This window comes from Microcebus murinus, chromosome X (genome assembly GCF_040939455.1).
Source record: "Microcebus murinus isolate Inina chromosome X, M.murinus_Inina_mat1.0, whole genome shotgun sequence".
NCBI lineage: Eukaryota > Metazoa > Chordata > Mammalia > Primates > Cheirogaleidae > Microcebus > Microcebus murinus.
In genome coordinates, this window is record NC_134136.1 from 121,774,666 (window position 1) to 121,783,265 (window position 8,600).

Below are 8,600 nucleotides of genomic sequence, written 5' to 3' on the forward strand. Positions count from 1 at the left end.
GAATTTTCCAGTTATCTTTCTTTATGGTTTATAATTTGATTCCCTTGTGGTTAGAGAATATACTTTGAATGATTTGAATACTTATAAATTAATTGAGACTTCCTTTATGGTCCAGAATATGGTCTGTATTGTTCTGTGCATACTTGTAAAGAATAGGAATAACATTTATCGGGTGTTGGGCAGGTGGGAGGGGGGAGGAGGGAGGAGGGGATGGGTATATACATACATAATGAGTGAGATGTGCAATGTTCGGAGGATGGTCACGCTCGAAGCTCTGACTCAAGGGGGGAGGGGGGGCATGGGCAATATATGTAACCTTTACATTTGTACCCCCATAATATGCTGAAATTAAAAAAAGATGATAAAAAAGAATGTACATTTTGCTATTGTTGTGTGGCATGATCTATCAAGATTTTTGATAGTATAGTTCAAGTCTCCTATAGACTGATTTTCTGTCTACAGTAGTCTCCCCCTTATCAATGGAGGATATGTTTCAAGACCCCAAGTGGATGCTTGAAAGCACAGATAGTACTGAACCCTCTATATACTATGTTTTTAAAATCCGATAACCAAGATGGTTACTAAGTGACTAACGGGGGCAGCATATACAGTGTGGATATGCTGGACAAAGGGAAGAGTCATATCCCAGGCAGGATAATGGAACAGCATCAGATTTCATCATGCTACTTAGAACAGCATGTAATTTAAAACTTATGCATTGTTTATTTCTGGAATTTTCCATTTAATATTTTCAGTTGGCTGTGGGTAACTAAAACTGTAGAAAGCAAAACTACAGATAAAAGGGAACTACTGTATTTATTCTATCAATTATTGAGGGCAAGGTATTGAAATCTCTAACTAAAATTGCATTTTTGTCTATTTCTCCTTTCAGTTATATCAGTTTATGCTTCGTCTATTTTGAAGCTCTGTACACAAACATTTAGGATTGCTGTGTCATCTTTCTGAGTAGACACTTTTGTCACTATAAAATTATTCTAATAAAATTCTTACAACAGCCACTTGATTTTTCTTTTGATCAATTTGATGTTAGGTTTGTTCATTGCTACTGGTGCATCACTGCTAGGAGTGTCACAGAGCTAGGAAATGCATGTATGTATTTGAATCCATGTGTGCACATATATTTATTTTTATTTCTTTAGTTCTCTCTAATATTTTTATTTTTTATTTTTTTATTTTATTTTATTTTATTTACATAGTCTCACTCTGTTGCCCGGGCTAGAGTGTGGTGGCATCAGCCTAGCTCACTGTAACCTCAAACTCCTGGGCTCAGGCAATCCTGCTGCCTCAGCCTCCCGAGTAGCTGAGACTACAGGCATGTGCCACCATGCCTGGATATATATATATATATATATATATATTTTTTTTTTTTTTTTTAGTTGTCCAGCTAATTTCTTTCTATTATTTTAGTAGAGACAGGGTCTCACTCTTGCTCAGGCTGGTCTCGAACTCCTGAGTTCAAACGATCTGCCTGCCTTGGCCTCCCAGAGTGCTAGGATTACAGGCATGAGCCACCACACCTGGCCATCTATATATTTTTAAATAAACATGGGTTCATACTGATATCTCCAACTTGAACCTAGCACCACAGGATTCCTTCCAGCCTTCTCCCTTCTCTTGCTTATTTGTACTTCTTTTTCTAACAGTTAGGAAATAAAAGCTGTTGACTACATTTGTGTGGGCCTATTTTTGGTTCTTTATTCTGTTCCATTGATCCATGTTTCTGGCTTTTTGTCAATACCACACTATCTTGATTACTATAGCTTTACAGTGAGTCTTGAAATTGGATAGTGTGAGTTCTCCAACTTTGTTTTCTTTTTCAGAATTGTTTTGGCTATTCTTCTCCTTTATTTTACCATATAAATTTTAGAATCAGCTTGTTGGTACCTAAACAAGGCTTGCTGGTAATTTGGTTGGGATTATGTTGCATCTGTAGATCAAATTAGGGAGAATTGACATCTTAACTATATTGAGTCTTACAATCCATGAACATGGTCTATTTTTCCATTTATTTAGATGATATTTGATTTCTTTCATCAACATTTTTTATTTTTCACCATATAGATCCCACACATATTTTGTTATATATACCCCTAAATACTTAAGTTTTTGGTGTTATCATATGTTATATTTTTAAATTTCAAATTCCAGTTGTTCATAACTGGTACATAGGGTATAATTGACTTTTATGTATGACAGTATATCCTGTAAAACCTCGCTAAGCTCACTTACTAGTTCTAGAAAAATTTGTGTATATTTTTAATATTCTCTACATAGACAATAATGTCTGAAAATAGAATTTTATTTCTTCCTTTCCCATAAGAATTCATTCTATTTCTTTTCCTTATATCATTGCACTGTCTAGGACTTCTAGTATAATGTTGAATAGGAGTGATCAGAGAGCACATCCTTGCCTTGTTTCTGATCTTAGGAAGAAGGCATGCAATTTCTCACCATTCAGTATGATGCAACTTGCAGGTGTTTGTAGGTGCCATCTATTAGGTTAAGGAATTTTCATTCTATTCCTAGTTTGCCTGTTAGTTTTAAAAATCATAAATGGATATTCAATTTTTTCATATGCTTTGTCTGTATCTACTGAGATAATTATATGGTTTGTCTTATTTAGTTAATACGATGAATTACAATGATTGATTACAATGTTGTAATTTGCATTCATGATATAAACCCCTCTTTGTTGCAGTATGTTTACAGTAATATATGTATATATAATAGTTCTTGTATATTTTGTATACATAACTAACATATATATATATATAACTAATATTTTGGTGAAGATTTTTATGTCATGTTCATAGGGGATGTTGGGCTGCAGTATTCTTTTTCTGTCATGGCTTTTCCTGGTTTTGGTATTTGGGCAATGCTAGCCTAATAAAATGAGTTGAGAAATTTTCCCTCTTCCTTTTTCTGGAAGAAGTTATGTATTCTGAAATGTTGGCAATAATGTGGAGACATTGGAACTCTCATGCATTGCTTGTGGGAATATAAAATGGTTCAGCCTCTGGGGAAACCAGTTTGGTAGTTCCTCAATAAATTAAACATAGATTTATCATATGACCCATAAATTCCACTCCTAGCTATATACCCAAAATACAGATGCTCCTTTGACTTATGATGGGGTTACTTCCTAATAAACCCATCATAAGTTGAAAATACATTTTAATATGTTTAACCTACTAAACATCATAGCTTAGCCTCGCCTACCTTAAACATGCCCAGAACACTTACATTAGCCTACAGTTGGGCAAAATATGGCAACATAGTACACTGTATAGTATTGTCTGCTTACCCCTGTGATCACATAGCTGACTGAGAGCTGCTCAGTATCATGAGAGACTATCATACTTCTTTATACTGAGTGTGTTCCACTTTTACATCATCATAAAGTCCAAAAATTTTAAGTCAGGAAATCTCTGTAATTGAAAACAGGTGTTTAAACAAAAACTTGTACACTAACATTCATAGCAGCAGTATTCACAATAGCCAAAAGATGGAAACCACCCAATGTCCATCAACCAATGGATGGATAAAGAAAATATAGTAAATACATACAATAGAATATTATTTAGTCATAAAAAGGAATGTGTCATGGATAAATTTCACAACATGGATGAACTTTAAAAATATTATGCTAAGTGAGAGAATCCAGACACAGAAGGCCACATATTTTATGATTTCATTTATATGAAATATCCAGAATAGACAAATCTGTAGGGATAGAAAGCAATAATGGTTGCCAAAGGATGGGATGAGTATGGGTGGTGAGTGATTGCTTAATGAGTATGGAGTTTCCTTTTGGAGTGATTGAAAATATTCTGGAATTAGATAGTAATGATGGTTGCTTGAATTTGTGAATATACCAAATTCCATTGAATTATACACTTTAAAATGGCTGAAATTGTGAATTTTATATGTATATTTTATCACAATAAAAATTGATCATAGGTCCCAGAATCCAAGATGGCGGGGTCCAAGCGTAGGGGTCCCCAGGCTAGAGCGCGGCCGTTTTTCTGCGCCCTGCTGCTGTCGCTCAGTGGTCTCCTGGGGGCGACGGCGTGAGAGGAGACCCCGGCGCCGCGGGCACCCGTTTCGAGTACAAATACAGCTTCAAGGGGCCGCACCTGGTGCAGAGTGACGGGACCGTGCCCTTCTGGGCCCACGTGGGGAATGCTATTCCAAGTTCAGATCAAATTCGAGTAGCACTGTCTTTAAAAAGCCAAAGAGGGTCAGTGTGGACAAAGGCAAAATCAGCCTTTGAAAACTGGGAAGTTGAGGTGACATTTCGAGTGACTGGAAGAGGTCGAATTGGAGCTGATGGCCTGGCAATTTGGTATACAGAAAATCAAGGCTTGGAGGGCCCTGTGTTTGGATCAGCTGATATGTGGAATGGTGTTGGAATATTTTTTGATTCTTTTGACAATGATGGAAAGAAAAATAATCCTGCTATAGTAATTATAGGCAACAATGGACAAATCCATTATGACCATCAAAATGATGGTGCTAATCAGGCTTTAGCAAGTTGCCAGAGGGACTTTCGTAATAAACTTTATCCTGTCCAGGCAAAGATTATCTATTACCAGAAAACATTGACAGTAATGATCAATAATGGCTTTACACCAGACAAAAATGATTATGAATTTTGTGCCAAAGTGGAAAACATGGTTATCCCTGCACAAGGACATTTTGGAATATCTGCTGCAACTGGAGGTCTTACAGATGACCATGATGTCCTTTCTTTTCTGACTTTCCAGTTGACTGAACCTGGAAAGGAGCCGCCTACACCAGATAAAGAAATTTCGGAAAAAGAAAAGTATCAGGAGGAATTTGAGCACTTTCAACAAGAATTGGATAAAAAAAAGAGGAATTCCAGAAGGGCCACCCTGACCTCCAAGGGCAACCTGTGGATGAAATATTTGAAAGTGTAGGAGATCGTGAGCTAAGACAAGTCTTTGAAGGACAGAATTGTATTCATCTTGAAATCAAGCAGCTGAACCGGCAGTTAGATATGATTCTTGATGAACAGAGAAGATGTGTCTCTTCCTTGACAGAGGAGATCTCTAAAAGAGGAGCAGGAACCCCCGGGCAGCATGGGCAGATCACTCAGCAGGAACTGGATACTGTTGTGAAAACTCAGCATGAAATTCTGAGACAAGTAAATGAAATGAAGAATTCCATGAGTGACGCTGTCTGACTGGTCAGTGGAATACAGCATCCTGGTGCTGCGGGGGGCTATGAGAAAGCGCAGCACTTCATTGACATCAAAGAGCACCTGCACATAGTAAAGAGGGTCATAGATAACTTCATGCAGCGAAATATGCCATCAAATGAAAAGCCAAAATGCCCAGAACTACCGCCATTTCCATCCTGTTTATCTACGGTCCACTTCGTTATATTTGTAGTGGTACAGTCGGTGTTGTTCCTTGGTTATATCCTGTATAGGACTCACCAAGAAGCAGCTGCCAAAAAATTCTTTTGACCACCATTTTCACAAGTGTGCACCATTAGAGTCAGGCCAATGTTATGAAGATTCCCGTTTTGTACAGCATGTAACTTCAGCTCAAATGGCATGATCTGAGGATATTTTAATCTGATGAAACCTATCACTACATTCTGGTTTACATTACTCCATGCAACCTGGAATTTGTGACTGTTTGCATAGTCTTTAAATCAAGGAAGTTGTAGTAGAAGCTGTTTTAAGGTTTTTGAAGCCAAAACTTCTGATTTCTTTCTTTTAATGCCATAACTGAGAATACTGTGAAGAACTTGTTATCAAACTTAACTTGAAATGTCTGACTGGAAGGGGTTTTTATATATAGTCTTTGTGCATATTTCTAGGTATTATAGAAACAGTCTATAAATGACATTTTAAAATACAGATTTAATTTTGTTTTCACGACTGACTTTTGCTATCTTCAAAATACTCCTTTACCTCTTGTAGCTTAAGTGGTTGTCTTTCATTTGTCATAGAATCCAAACCTATCTTATAAAATAATACTAATAAATTCTTCCAAGCCTTCTTCTTTTTTTTTTTTTTTTTTGAGACAGAGTCTCGCTTGTTGCCCAGGCTAGAGTGAGTGCCATGGCATCAGCCTAGCTCACAGCAACCTCAAACTCCTGGGCTCAAGCAATCCTGCTGCCTCGGCCTCCCGAGTAGCTGGGACTACAGGCATGTGCCACCATGCCCGGCTAATTTTTTTCTGTATATATTAGTTGGCCAATTAATTTCTTTCTATTTATAGTAGAGACGGGGTCTCGCTCTTGCTCAGGTTGGTTTCGAACTCCTGAACTCAAACGATCCGCCCGGCTCGGCCTCCCAGAGAGCTAGGATTACAGGCGTGAGCCACCGCGCCCGGCCCCAAGCCTTCTTAAGTTTGCTCTCAAATGTCATTTACAGATTGGGCTAGTGACCTAAAAATCTGCACAAAGACTTTATGAAGAACTCTGCTTTATAACAATACTGAACTAGTACTGTGTGTACAAACAGTCTTACATTGCTTTTTATGTTGGCATTGATCCTAGAACACTGAAGAGAATATGCTAATTTGACTTACTCTATCCACTTCAGTCACTTCAACATAGAAAATGCTTCTCTACTGTTTTTCCTTTGTAGTGTTAACATTTTGCAATTCATGTTTCAGAGACATCGTCATCACAGAATTTACTCTTATTCAATGAAAAAAAATTAATACCTTCAGAAGAATGTTAAAGTTGTAAACCATGAAACTTGGGAAATCCTCTTGAGATAAAAGGCTGCCAAATCCAGTGTTATAAAGTCCATGGTCACATGTGCCTCAACATTAAAGAAACACCAGATCTATGCAGGATACGTTTTTCAGGCTAAAATTCAAGGGGAATCATTCTGACCATTCCTAATACAAGCAGAGATGTCTGTTATAAAAGAGCATGAGCATGAATCTTTTTTCTTTTTTACTTAGTAATTTAATTTGCTTGAAAATTTCTCAGTAAATCAGTTCACACAGAATGTTTATTGTATTATTTGAAATTTGGTTTGTTTTCCTCAAAATCACTGACTTTCAGTAGCTGATTTCTGAACAAAAATGTTTGCTCTGTGGAAAAAATCAGTCACTTCCAGGATTCCTTCATTTCTCTACCATTTTGTATAATTGGATTTGTTCACTTCTTTCACACCAGCAAGTATTTTACAGGTGCCTTGGATTCAAACAAAATTGATTTTAAAATTTTAATGTAAGTCATTGTGTTTATGATGCCACTTTCAAAAAGAAAATGCAATTACATAATGGCTAATACCCTTATTTAATGTGCCTATTTCTGTTCTGATTGTTTGAATGTTTTATTCAGCTTGAAACTTCACCATGAAGTCACTAACAATAAATAAGATTTTGTTGTATGTTAAAGGGATATCAGTGTTTCTCAAAGTATGGTCCATGCACCATCTAGATCATGGAATGCTTATTAAGAATACAGATTCCAGGGCCTCATTTTAGACCACCTGAATCAAAACTTAACGGTGGAGCTGTAGGATATCATTGTTCGATAGGCACCTCAGGTGATTCTTTGCACACTAATGTTTGAGAACCATTAAAATGAGGAGTATGGGAAAAAATAGGTATTTTGTTGGTTTAAAGCTGAGCTGAGAACATAATATTTTTATTGTCAATGATATTAGCAAATGTGTACTGATTCTTTTATACCTACAGTTTAGTTAATATTCCTTTTACCAAAAAACTCTTCGTTTGTTAGCAACTGCAAACTAAATCCAGATTACTGCCTGTAGCTCTTGGGACTTTGATGATGGCTTTTAAACTTACAAAATTATCTTCAGTTCATGGTCAAGCCATGAAAACTCACATCTTGAAACCTGCCATCTTTTTGCTTTCCTGATTATGATTTTGGTGACATTTTATCTCAGACAGTTGTACTTTTTGATACCTTGGGGACAACAAATGACTTGAACTAGGGATTGCCTATCCTGCTGCACTGCAGAGATAGAATTTTTGTAAAGAACATAAATAACAGTTGTGAATATTAAGATATGTACTGGGTGTGATGACTCATGCCTGTCATCCCAGCACTTTGGGGAGGATTGATTGAGACCAAGTTCGAGACCAGCCTAGGTGAGAACCCTTCTCTACAAAAAATAAGAAAAATTAGCCAGGTGTGGTGATGTGCGCCTGTAGTCCCAACTACTCAGGAGGCTGAGGCAAGAGGATCACTTGAGCCCAGGAGTTGGAGGTCACAGTTGAGCTATGATCATGCCATTGTACTCCAGCCTGGGCAACAGAGCAAGAAGCTGTCTCAAAAATAAATAAGTAAATAAATAAAAAAGATGTGACTATCTTTCTCTGCCCATGTGGTTATCAAAAGGAGATAGTGAAAAAAGTTGAGGATTGTTTTATTTATGATTTGTTTATTTATGAGATCTAGAGTAAATCCACACTTGGAACTTTTTAGATCTGTATGTTGCCTGTTTAATATATTTCTTTTATGATATTACTTAAAAGTTTAAAAGGGTTTTCTATCCACTGTCAATTTCAATTGGATAACATTTTGTCAAGTTTTTTTTCTGATTGTTATTTGATGCT

At 36.7% G+C, this 8,600-nt stretch overlaps 1 pseudogene; it reads left to right on the plus strand.

The window, feature by feature from the left end:
* Positions 1-3,964: 3,964 nt before the first annotated feature.
* Positions 3,965-5,927, plus strand: LOC105856373 (protein ERGIC-53-like; annotated as a pseudogene).
* The last annotated feature ends 2,673 nt before the right edge of the window (positions 5,928-8,600 follow it).